The sequence below is a fragment of the Rhynchophorus ferrugineus genome, unplaced genomic scaffold (assembly GCF_030347505.1).
Source record: "Rhynchophorus ferrugineus isolate W39M unplaced genomic scaffold, kcgeb_rfMv2 rfM11, whole genome shotgun sequence".
In the NCBI taxonomy this organism is placed as follows: Eukaryota; Metazoa; Arthropoda; class Insecta; order Coleoptera; family Curculionidae; genus Rhynchophorus; species Rhynchophorus ferrugineus.
Window position 1 is genome coordinate 27,368,427 of NW_027472590.1, and position 14,520 is coordinate 27,382,946.

The window sequence follows — 14,520 nt, forward strand, 5'->3', positions numbered from 1 at the left end:
CATACTGTTTGTATGAGGCTACAAGAAGAGTATTTAATATAAAAGTGTTCCTATAAGTATGCTGATTACCTATTCAGTGTGTATTTAAATAAAATCTATTACAATCATAACAAAATCGTTTTATTTTTATACCTGATAATTTATCTTTAATTTTATGTGACTTAATTGGACATAAAAATGTACTTTCTTTGATACGCTCTTGGAAGAGCTTATTTAAACATTTTATAGTCATATACTCCACAATTAAAAATAGTATCTACTTCTATCTTAATAGAATTTGTCTTGTCGAAACATGTTCAAATAATGAAAAAACTACATAAAGCATCAAATTGTAAATCATCAGTGCCTAAAGATCTGGAATATTGTGACTGATATTTAAAAGATTTGGTCTAGAACAGTTCCTGCATTTAACATCACGATACCATTATAATATTGTAACTTGAGATAATAATATAAAAGTAAAGTTGCCTTAGAACTTATTCAAATTAATATTTATTCATTTATATTTTCTAGAAAATGCCACTACTGGAAGTTCTAGCTTTATACTAAAAGTTATTTTTATGAATAGAATAAGTATTGCAAAAAAACAATGTAATTATAATCAAGTAGAGGTATCATTTATTGTTAAATATAACGTTGTTGGGCACCTATGATGAAAATCTATTACATCCATAAGAATTCAGTTTTATACTTATACCCGATAGTTTATCTTCAATTTTAACTATGTAACTGAACATGAAAGGATACATACAAAACATTAAGTATAGTTTGTTGAAATATTTTATTCTTCTGTATAGTTTCCATATTTTATAACCATTTTTCTCACAATTATGGACAATTCTTAGCTAATGATCTCAGTTAATGGTTAAAAGCGACTCTTTAGTGGAGTCTCGCGCCAAACCGGAAATTACCAGGCGGAAGATTTTTTTTATGTTTTTTTATTCCATTTCGAATATTATTTTCCAGTTTACAAGTGAAATGTTTGTAGCTACTGTTTGTATGAGGCTACATGAAGAGTATTTAATATAAAAGTGTTCCTATAATTATGCTGATTACCTATTCAGTGTGTATTTAAATAAAATCTATTACAATCATAACAAAATCGTTTTATTTTTATGCCCGATAATTTATCTTTAATTTTATATGACGTAACTGAACATAAAAAGGTACTTTCTTGTTCTTGTTCGAGCTTATTTAAACATTTTATAGTCATATTCTCCACGATTAAAAATAGTATCTACTTCTATCTTAATAGAATTTGTCTTGTCGAAAGATGTTCAAATAATGAATAAACTACTTAAACCATTAAATTCTAAATCATCAGTGCCTAAAGATTTGGAATATAGTGACTTATATTTAAAAGATTTGGTCTAGAACAGCCCACGAATTAGACAGTCATATATATATGTATATATATATATATATATATATATATATATATATATATATTTCATCACGATACCATCTAACCTTCTAACATCACGATACCATCCTAATATTGTAACTTGAGATAATAGTATAAAAGTAAAGTTGCCTTAAAACTTACTCAGATTTATATTTGTTCATTCATAGTTTCTAGAAAACATTACTACTGGAAATTAAAGCTTACTAAGTATCATATGGATTTAATTCTCGTAGCGCCATCTATGTGTCAGGCCGGGCCATTTTCCAAGAAATATTATTATTGTTCTTCAATTTTCAAAAATTTGCAGGTAAGATACAAACAGTGTTTATGCATGGTAGTGAGGGTCACATGGCAAGGCTGATTTTAGTTAGTGTTTGTTTGGAATTGTTTCAAATTATTAAGGACTATTAATTTCATAAAGGACACAATAGAATATGATGAGACCTAGAGCGTATAAGGACGTGATCTTGTACTGCATATTAAAAATATTTATTTTTAATTATTGAATTATAATTACGAAAAATCAGATGTTATATTTGTGATATTTAATTAAAATATAGCGTTCCAGTAAATAAATAAAAATTTTATGTATTTGTTTAAGTGAAAATGTTTAAAAATAATTAGAATATAAACTAAGTAAACAAAACAAATTTATTATTTTCTCTTAATATGTAGATCGACCATCGATTTGGTGAACCTAGTATAATGATAAACAAAAAACAAATACTGTTTTAAAATAGTTGCTCTCCTTGTAGATAAAAAAGTAACAAAAATTGTTCAATTGCCGAGTTTTTTTCATTGAGATACTTCAACAGCTCACAAACATCAGTAGAATTTTCAGATTTTTCAATATGTAGAGTCAGATTCTGATACGAAAATTGAAACTTGAAAAAATAAATGGTTTTCTAAACTTAATGTAAATATCTGCACTATCTTCTAAACCAAATAACAAAACCTTCATAACCACCAAGTCGCTTATTATTATTTTTTAATTATCATTAATTATAAGTTTTAAATTTGTATATGTATTTTTTACTTTTAATTGTATAATATATTTTGGAAGATTTTATATATTTATATCAAATTTTGTTTTATTACTAATTCAATTTACTATAAAATACATTTTTGAAATTCTCCATGTTTTAGATATAGCTGAACCAATATTTTCCAAACCTATCTTATAGAAGGGAAAGGATGAAAGATTGAGAAAAGTATTTGATGACTATTGACAATAATGTAAGAGAAATATATTGTATCAATTTATCTGTAGTGTTATCAGAACATTACTCCCCTATATAACTATCTAAAATGAACTTAAAAAAATTGCTTATTTTCCACTATTAAAAATCCTCTTTTATGTTTCTCACTCGTAGCGACATCTCTTCGCAACTAGCCAAACTAAGCGAGAATCGAGCCGCAGCGAACCACTAGAGGGCTGCACCTCGGAAATTTTTAAAACTGGGGTCCGTGGTGACCCCACGGGTATTAAAAAATTCGAGGGTATTCAGGTGGGACGGTGCAGGTAAGTAGACGAGGTATTATACACCTTTATGGTGATTTGGTTGCCTATATAATGCAATAATATATAATTGAATTTCAGGGAATCATAATTTTGAGTTAAAAAATGAAAGATATTAGAATATAATCAGATATTTTAATAAATAAAATTAGTTATATTTAGTAATATAGAAATTATTAATGAATTATTTCAAATATATGATTATAAAAGGTTAAAGATTAAGCTATTCGGAGTTATCTCTAATTATATTAAAAAGTGTAAAACGTGTATATATAGAAATTCGATTTCCGTATATTTGTGTCCGCAAAAATTCGAAACCAATCGATGAATTAACTTGAAATTTGTACATAACTTTGGATTTAACTTCAGAAGTGTTTCTATAACTTCCTACGTAGAAGTTCCAGCAGGAAGAATAGAAAATTGTGATCCTTTTAGGGTCAATTTATAATGTGTAATAGTTACGTAAGCCATTTGTATGAAATAAATTATAATTACGATTCCAACCTACCCCTAATAAAATATTTTTTCAAAATTTACACTAAGAATGGTAGGGAAAACAAATGAATAAACAGTTATTTAATATGTTCTACATATGACTGTTTTCAAATATGTCAAGTTAAAAAGTAACTGTATTATTTATTAAGATAAGACGGTATATTGGAAATAATTGGAATATCTATATAACAAGAACTCAAGATTAACGGAAATTTATTGAATATGGATCAAAATATGGATTACTGTTGTTTTATATTATTTATTCTTTTCAATAATGGACTATTCGCAAATATAAACAAACAAAGTAGGCTAAATCGCGATGACCAAGAATGTATTAACGTTAATTAATATGTTAGAGTCCAACATTTTTAAAGTTACCAAAAGAATTCTAAGATCAGAGGAAGAAATATGAAGTAAAAGTGAAAAGAGCACCAGTACATTCGTCTTAACAAAATCAATGGCTGAGACGTATCAGAGACAATATCTAAAAACGCAAGCTTCATATCATTAAATTGCTTTTTATATAAAGACTTTCATATATACTTATATTTACTCCTCTGGCCATCAATATCCAAATGTGGCACTGAATCACAGGAATTTTATCCAGTTCACTAATATCAAATTAATAACTAATTATAAATAATCAAATAACCCACGAAGTACTAAAAATTATAAATAAAATAATATACATATTTCTATTACTCCACGTAAAAATAATTTCATCATAACCGTTAATATTCATAATATTATCCATGGGAAGGGCTGGAATTTAACATGATAAAAATGTTTACTTACAAATAATACTCTGTTTTTAATTTCTTAAAGATACTATTTTCAATTAAAGTCAGTTTGTCACCGATAGGTTATGGAAGCCGTATCGTTAGGTAACACGTACTACGTCTAACAAGCCACGGTTCGATGACTTAATACAGGTACTTAATGACGATATGGCGAAGGCCTTTTGTTAAATAAATTTCAATATCAAAAATATTTTCTACATACTTTGCCCTAAACTTGGACAGACTGAATATTTTTTAATACTGGCAATAATATACTTTGATAATCGATATATTCAATCGATATATAATTCGATTATTTTAGATATGTAGAACCAGAACCTGATATATCTAAATTGTTATATTTTGGACTATTATTATTAAATTCTTTTTTACTCATTTACACTTAACAACGAAAATGTAACTGAACAGATTTATAAATAACAAAATAGAAGAGTATATATATTTTTCCAAATGATTAGCCTAAATTGCAATAAGATATGCCCATTTAGTGACAGTTATTTTAAGCTAAATGTAAACTAAATTTAATAAACAAAACAAAAATTTACAATGTTATACAAAATATTTTATCAATGATATAGTTATGTTTTTAATTACCCATTAATTTGCTATATATGAATGTGGCAATTTAATCAAATCAGAGTAAAATAAAAAAACACTACGTTTCTATTGGTAATACAGGAAATTAACAAATTATACCGAAACTACGGCAACAAATTGAGTTTATATATATATATATATATATATATATATATATATATATATATATATATATATATATGTGTTATATGCTAAGTACTAGCCTAGCAGAAAATTCACTGAAACACCTAATTAAATATACTAAATTATAATACATTCAAAATGTGGTCTCACAGGCTGAAAGACACAAAATATAACATATAAATAGTTATATAATACTGTTGGTAGAGTTTTGGTTACATTTATTTATATATTTACACACACACACACACATATATATATATATATATATATATATATATATATATATATATATATATCAAGGTTAGTGTCATAGTTCATAGCGGATATTAAAAAAATATAAGCGTGTACGTTTGATATAAATGTATAAGAATATATGGGCAACTATATCATTGACAAAAGTAAAATATTCTAATATTTTAATTACACTTTCTATCAATTCATTTTCGATCTATTTCTTCACTGTTAGACAATTATTCTCCTATAAGTTATGACAACACCGCATCATAATATGTATAAGGTTATAATCGATATAAATCAAAATACAACTCATTATCAAATGACACTAATTATTTTCATATATAAAGTATTTTAATAAAATTGATATAAATGGATAAAAGGTTGGGGATTAAGTATTATAATTAACTTTTTTCATGTTCTTAAAGTGAATTTGTTCATATATTATTGAATTAAAATTGCACTATAATCAATCGAACAATCATTCTGTCACTGTAGAACCTTCTTCTAGAAGGTTCTAGGCTATTCACTGAACCAAGTAGTTGTGATAAGTATATGTTAAAATAATAATGTTATTTTAAATCATCAACAATGAAATTAAATATACTTCTTTCCCATCCGGATTATGAGCTACTAAAATCTTACTCCGCAGATCGCCATTTTACGGTTAAACAAGGCGATGAACATACCAAATTACATGCAATATGTTCAGGAGTTCCGCAAGATAGTGTACTGGGGCCGGTACTATATCTTCTAATCACGGCCGATCTACCTACAACAAAAGTAACTACTGTGGCAATTTACGCAGATAACACGACAGTCTTAGCCTCTCCTGAAGATCCAGCCATAGCATCAATAAACCTACAAACACATCTGAATCAAATACAAATTTAGCAGAAGATAGGGCGTATCAAAGCCAACGAAACAACTTCCACCCCCGTCTAGAGGATACAAAATATCTTGATATGCATCTAGATCGACGCCTAAATTGGAAGAAGCACATACTCGTCAAACATAAGAAATACACTTATTGCTCTTTGCAGATTGTTTGAAATAGAACTGATTGGAGTAATATAATAATCATCAACAGCCACAAGCAATTTTTCAGAACAAAGTCCTGAGAGGTATTGTGGGCGCACCCAAATACTAAAGAACTGATTACCTACATCGAGACCTTTAGATACTCACAGTCTGTTAAGAAATTAAGAGAATTGCAAGGGGGCATGAGGACTCCATTCTCATAGGAATCATAGTTCACCAGAACAGGATACAGACTAAAAAGAATCAAATCATCTCTGATCTTGTGTAGTGTTGTGTACTGAGGTGCGTTTAATAAAAAATACAGCACTGAAATGTTAAACATTATTTCATCAGAGAAATTGTAGGTTAGTCGGAAACGATCCCAAAACCTGGAAAGTCACCAAACGAAATAAAAGCCTATAGACCTATATCATTGCTGCAAGTAATATCTAAAGGTTTTGAAAAACCCCTGTTGAAAAGAATAAAGCCGATTATAGAGAGAAAAAACCTAATGCCAACACACCAGTTTGGGTTTATTAACAAGCACTCAACAATTGACCAGTTCCACAGAATAACAGATATTACTGAAAAAGCCTACGAAAATAAAAAAGTATGCTCAGCTATTTCTTGGATGTAGCGCAAGCCTTCGATAAGGTTTGGCATGAAAACCTTGTTCATAAACTACAGAAAATGTTAACAACACACCGAACTATTAAAATCGTACATTACAACCAGAATGTTTAGAGTCAAACAAGAAGAAGCTTACTCTACAATAAAAGAAGCTAAAGCAGGTGTACACAAGGAAGTGTACTGGGACCAATGCTTTATCTACTCTACACTGGTGATATACCACAATTGGAGAATATTACGATGGCTACATTTGCTGATAATATAGCGATTACAGCTGTCGGAGACAATAGTGAAAAAGCCTCACGAAAATTACCACAGGCAAGTGACAATATAAATAATTGGACACAAGCTTGGTAAATAAGAATTTAATTAAAGTAAATCTGTACATGTGCAGTTCACCTATAAATAGACCGTACAAGCACCAATAACATAAAATAGTACCATATAGCAACATATAAAGAAGAAAAGAAACGAACTGGAATTGAAATATAGGAAAATGTACTGGCTAATTGGAAGAAAATCATAATTATCAGTACATAATAAATTGTTATTACATATGCAAATACTGAAACCTATATGGACATATGGAGTTTAATTATGGGGATCTTGTACAAAGAGTAACATAAATAAAATACAAATTTTTCAGAACAAAGTCCTGAGAGGTATTGTTGGCGCACCCAAATACTATAGGACTGATTACCCACATCGAGACCTTCAGATACCCACAGTCAGTCAAGAAATCAAGAGAATTGCAAGGAGGCATGAGGAAAGACTCCATTCTCATAAGAATATTGAAGTATTGCAGCTTTTGGATACCACCAGAACAGGACACAGACTCAAAAGGATCAAACCATCTGATCTTGTGCGGTGTTGTGTAGTGAGGTGCATATAATAAAAAATACAGCAGAAACATGTATAAACATTATTTCGCCAGAGACTGAGATAGGGCCGATGGGTCCTCCTAGTTATATACCTAGATTTAAATTATCATAAAGACAAATTGTAGGTTAGTCGGAAACGACTAGTAACAATGTAATAATTAAATAATAAAAAAACAGGCATGAGCAAGTAGAAAAAAACATATATAAAATTACTGGAATTTAATGATTACTAAGAATGTCGGGAATGCAAGGAAGACGTTGTTTCAATTTAAAATATTCTTCCAGTTATATTAATCAATGCTTCTATTATTATTTAAACTACTTGAGACCAAAAGCGCAATGCTTGTGCCATTGGTTTACGGTTCCATCAGCTTTCGTCGAGAACAAGTCTGACAGTAACTAATGCGGACCACATACATACGTACAAACGAAGATTTACTTGAAATTGATAAAGGATTTAATCTTCTTATGGACCACAAAAAGCAGAACTACGCACTAGCGCTAAATAGGCGATCGCTTTGTCTTTGGCACGAAAATGATAAATTAGACGTTAAAGGCCGCTAAGAAGTTCGTTTGTTATTGTTGGGTGTAATTTTGGAACAGGGTTGGACTCCGGAAATTATATTTGTCTCTATATTACGTAAAATACGTCTTTCTATGGCCCTTTTTGTCGGTTTCAAGTGAATTAATCAATATATATTCATAAAAAATTTACTTTGATAAATATATTTTACAAAATTTTATTAGGCTCATTTAAGACTGTGCGATTTTATGATGAATGGTTTTTAATTGCTGTTTCTAGTCGTTCTAGGAATGTCGATGTTAGTTTCAGTTTGTGATTTGCTTCTGAAATATTAATACCTTCACCTTTTTTCGCGATTAAGAATCTTATTTTTGTTTTTTGTGATATACAATATAATATCATTTCAATGAAACATAAAATTAAATTTAAAAAAGATTTGTTGTCAAAAAGCTCAAAATAATGAACGAAGAAATCAAAGCTATTTATACATGTTGATTTTAAACAATCTAACTAATTGGTTGATTTGTTTGAATCATTGCTCTGGATAATACCACAATGTAGCAAAAAAGAACCTTATGAAACGTATATAATTCTAATCACAATATCTTAATCTGTTCACTGGCAAAGACAAGGAAATGTTGTTTGTTTTAAATGTTTGTCTAAACATTATATCAGCAATTTTATAACAATTAAAAATTATAATTTGGTGGCGCAGTATATTCATATACACAATATATTCATTAATTACTCTAACTAAGAAATGAGACAACTTGAGATATATAATAAAACAACTATTAAAGATAGATGAAAATATTGAGTAAAACAACAAAATTGAATAGAAGAATCAATACAAGAAATTGAACAAAACAGAGACAAAGAGAAAGAATACATGAACTAGAAAGTGAGAAAGAAGAAAAAACAACGGTTAATATTTATCGTAAGGGAATGAGACATAAAAAAACAAAATAAAGCAAATTAGAAAACAAATGAGGGTCAAGAATATCTCGACAAATTGCAGAGAGTTTGTACTTACTGGTTTTTGGTGAAGTCGCTTTGCTGACTATACTGTGACCTTATACACAGTTTATAGCTTTATATAGTTATTTATATAGTTTCCTTTTGAAAATCAATTTTTAAGGATTATTTATTAAAAAGAAACAAATTTTAATTAACAATTCGAAAATTACTTAGTAAAATAAGATATATAAATTATTTATTATTAATGTTATATAAACTAATTTTTCATATTATGTGTATATTTAGGAGAAAAAAATGTATTTATATTTATAAAAATATATTTATTTATAATATTACAACTATTATGTAAATATACCTTTTAATTAAGTTCTTGGATTTTTCTCTAGATGTTTGTTTAAACCGTTTGAATGCTAAAGTTTCTTTCAGATAATGAAGGTAAATGTTTGAAATTGTTATGTTTTAGGAAGCTTTTCGCCGGTTTTCTGTGATAATCCAGTGAACATACAATTTTTTGAGTAAATATATAGTAGTTAGTAGTCACATAGTCACAAAATATAATATAATTTATCATAAATGTATCATGGTTAATATTAAAAGAAAAAATGATTCATAAGCTAAGCTACAGTTTAATAAACGATGCACAATGAACTAATGAACAATATTTCATACAAATATATCGATATCGACAATTTTGCATGTTTTAAAATCTCTAAAAAGTTGAAAAATTAATCTTTCACAACTTAATTGAGTTTATAAGTCCGTATTTAGTTGAAATATTATTCGTATAGTTTTCAGACTGTAAATGCAATAAAAATATATAAGAAAGTTTACCAAATGTACATTATTTTATATAAGCTGTATTCCTTAAGTAGTTTTAAGGCATACTTTACTCCACCTTAATGGTAGTACATGATGGAGCTCAAAAATATACTAAAACATTATGTCTTGAGTTATCTCCACAAATCATGTGTTCCATCTCCATCAAATTGTGTGTAAAATAATCTAGGAACTGACACGACATTCTAAATAAAATTAACAAATCAATTTATCAAAATAATAATGTAAAAAATGATGCAATGAGCACTATAAAGCACAAATCATAAAACTCAATCGATTTCATTCATTTTTTTTAAGTTTGCTAATACATTTTAGAAGGATGTTACGGGAAGAAAAATTAAGAAATCTACGCAGAAAAATTCAAACAATTTAACAAACATTTAAACTTTTTGAAGCCCGTTTGGTACTTTGACAAATGTGGTTTAACAGTTGTATCGGTCAACATATATATCGACCACAAAATGTATTTATTATTTTCTTATCCACAGTCTATTCGATCTCAACGTTTATCCATTTTACGCTTGTTAAGTGAGTTTTTGTTCATGTATAAATTCAATTTTAAATATACCAACACGAGATATACATAGTTATTTTCACTGAATTTTGAAGTTGGTCCAGCCTAGGTAGTTAAGCCATGAAATTCAATACGTTTTTGAGACATTGAGAAAAATCGTTCAAAGAAACAGACTCCTTTTAAGTCAGCAACATAAATTTGCCTAGCATATGCTCATCAGCGTAATTAACGATAAAATTAACGAATTTTACTATCAAAACAATCAACATTATTTATTTACACACGAGAAAACTAAACTAGCAATGATGTGCATCAAGAAGCTTTACATATACACTATGTTTCTTAAATATTTTCAAAAATATATTTATTCTATTGAGTATTCATAGCTCGAACAGGACAACGTCTGACGGGTCAGCTAGTAATCAAATAAAAAACGGCACGTCCACCATTCGATGTCAAGAAAACGAAGCGAGGGCCGTGGGCCAGTCCGACCCTGACAATGATTCCCGACCAGAAGCGAAGTCTATAGGCGAACACCGCGCGCAGATGAGACGCTTGATGGATTAATCCATCCCTAATGAGTGTAAGAGCGATAAGTCTCGCATATGAATGCGCCCGAGCACAGTTCAGCCATTCCTAATTAGATGAATGGCGCACAATGGTTGCCGCTGTCTGTAACACGGCCTACTTGACTGGCACGGCATATCGCGCGGTGTGTTGTTTTGAACCACTTGCACTTATTCCTGCTGCCGCAGAAGGATAAATCTTCGCGGTTCTCGTTCCGTTTCAGGGCGTCGGGGGAGACGCAGTAGCGTTCGCGTTCTGTCGCCTGCCACCAATTAAAATTTAATTTAACAAGCTTTTTTATCATTACTCCAAATGGTTCAACAATCTATCCAGAGGGCAATAGGCATTTCTTATGATAATACTCATCACTACATAGTATAAAACAAAGTCGCCTTTTCTGTCCATATATCCCTATGTGCGCTTAAATCTTTAAAACTACGCAACAGATTTTGATGCGGTTTTTTTCAATAGATAGAGTGATTCAAGAGGAAGGTTTATATGTATAATACATGCATAATATACTAAGGCAACATTGCTAATTTTAGAGGTTTCTAACGTGATGTCGTAAATTAACCTATTTTTTTAGGCTTATTTAGCAATTAGCAAAAACGCTGCCTAACCCTACGAGATAGATCAAATTAATGTACTACAGTATTGTACACCATAAAAAGGTCTACAAAAAAGTCCGCGATGGTATATGTTTATCTTTTAGGGATAACCCACATTAACCATTTTTATTATTTACTTTTTACGTGAGAAAATGGCTTATTTACGAAGCTATTTTAAGCAATACGGCATTAATCCTTATCGAATTAAGTACCTTAAATACAGTGTGCAATTAATATAGATCAATATGGTTCCTTACAGCATGTAAATTAAACAAATATTTTCGGAGATATTACAAATTTAAAATTTGCGTTTAAAAATGTGTAATGTAGATAGCAGGAAATCTTCATAGTAAGTATAGGGGAAGAGGAATTGTTTTACTCCAAATTTAATGCGTGCAGGCCAAGGGCAGTAATGAATGAACCAAAAATACTGGATCGATTTTAATCATGTTTTCATTGAGTGACATAGGCATATATATTTTATGCCCGTGCAAAGTCGGAGCGGGCCGCTATGTTTTTATATACAACGTTCATATTTTTTCTGTAGTGTATTTAATTTAGTATCAGCATTGCACCCGTGCGAAGCCGGGGCGGGTCGCTAGTAATATTCTGTGTAAAACATTATCTGAGTTAACATAGTTAGTTATTCTAAAGTCTATATGACTGCAATAATCAGATTGAATTGAGTTAAACGGTTTAATCTGCGTCATGTCTCAAATATAGAACACAGGCATTTTGAATTACACTCATTATGGGTTCTAGAGTATCGACAATGACAAGTAACACTTTGTTTTGGCACCGTTATCTGATGGCCATATTATACTTACTAACAATACCCAATAGTTGGATTCCATATGACCAAATAGGCTTAACTATTGATTCGTATTTCAACACATTGTAATCTAATGATAACTCGGATTTGCGCCCGATGAGCCAATACATTTGATACAATTTAAGTCCAAGTTGTTCTCGTTTGACAATGATTTGCTTTTTCCAGATAAGGTGTTTGTCCAGATGCATTCCAAGATATTAAGCGTTCTCGGCTTGGGAAAGTTGACAATTATTGATATTCACTGATGGGCATGTTCTTGAGATATATTTTGTTTCATTTACTTTAATGCGCCATATCTTCAGTCACAGTTTTATTTTATCAAGATTCAAGTCAATTGCTTCAAAATAGACCTCAGTTTCGGCGAATATCTCTTCATTCGACGAACATTTCTTCACAGCGAGGATTCTCTTGAGATCTGAGAACAGAAAATAGTCACTGAGGGCCAGATCTGGGGAATACGGTGGATGAGGAAGCAATTCGAAGTCCAATTCATGGATTTTTGCCATTCTTTTTACTGAGTTGTGACACGGTGCGTCTTGGTGAAGCAGCCCTTTCTTTTCCTTCAAATGCGGCCGTTTTCGGCGATTTCGTCCTTCAAACGGCCCTATAACGCTATATAATAGTCGCTGTTGATGATCCTTCTTTAAAGGTTATCAATGGAAATTATTCCATGCGCAATCCAGAATACAGACGCCATAACCTTGCCAGCCGACTGTTGCGTTTTCCCACGCTTTGAAGTGGGTTCATCGTGTGCAGTCCACAGGATAACTGTTGAGTGGACTTCGGAGTGGAATGATGGAGTCATGTTTCATCCATTGTCATATATCGACGCAAAAACTCAGGATTATTACTCTTGATCATCTACAAACACTACTCGAATCAACTCGTCGTTGTTTTTGGTCAAAAGTAAGCTCGCGCGGCACGCACTTTGCATAGAGCTTTCTCATACCCAAATATTCGTGAATGATATGATGTACACGTTCAGTTGATATCTTTAGAGTGTCTGCTATTTTATTCAATTTCAATTTACAGTCATTCAAAATTATTTTGTGGATTTTTTAAATGTTTTCGTCGGTAACAACCTCTTTTGGGCGTCCACTGCGTTCAGCGTCTTCGGTGCTCATTTCACCACGTCTAAACCTAGCATACCAGTCTTTGATGGTCGATTTTCCTGGAGCAGTGTCCCTAAAGTAGACATCAAGCCAAGTTTTTGATTTTACTGTATTTTTTTCCCTTCAAAAAGCAATATTTTATCAGCACGCGAAATTCCTTTTTATAAAAGTTGTTAGACTCACTATGAAGAAGCCTGATCTGATCATACAGTCATATTCCCTTGCGAACCAGTGATATGCATTAATAATAGTACGACATTGATATAAAAATAGTATTAAATCCCTTTTAATTTCCCTTGGATGCAATTTGTAAATTCTGGATTTTCAAATGGGCTTCTTCGATTCAATTTTAATCTCCTCACTAAACTCAAAATTAAGTGAATAAGGCGGTTGTCAAATTAATGTTTTCATAGAGAGAAAAAACCTAATACTAATACACCAGTTTGGGTGTATTAATAAGCATTCAACAATTGACCTGGTCCATAGAAGAACAGATGTTATTGAAAAAGCCTACGAAAGTAAAAAAGTATGCTCGGCTATATTCTTAGATGTAGGACAAACCCTCGATAAGTTTTGACATGGAAGGCCTTGTTAATATACAGAAAATGTTACCAAAACAACACACTAAACTATTAAAATCGTACATTACAATCCGAATGTTTACAGTCAAACAAGAAGAGGCTTACTGTATATTAAAAGAAGCTAAAGCAGGTTTACCACAAGGAAGTGCACTGGGACCGATGCTTTATCTACTCTACACTTGTGATATACCACAAATGGAGAATATCACGATGGCTACATTTGTTGATGATACTGCGATTATAGATGTCGGAGACAATAGTGAA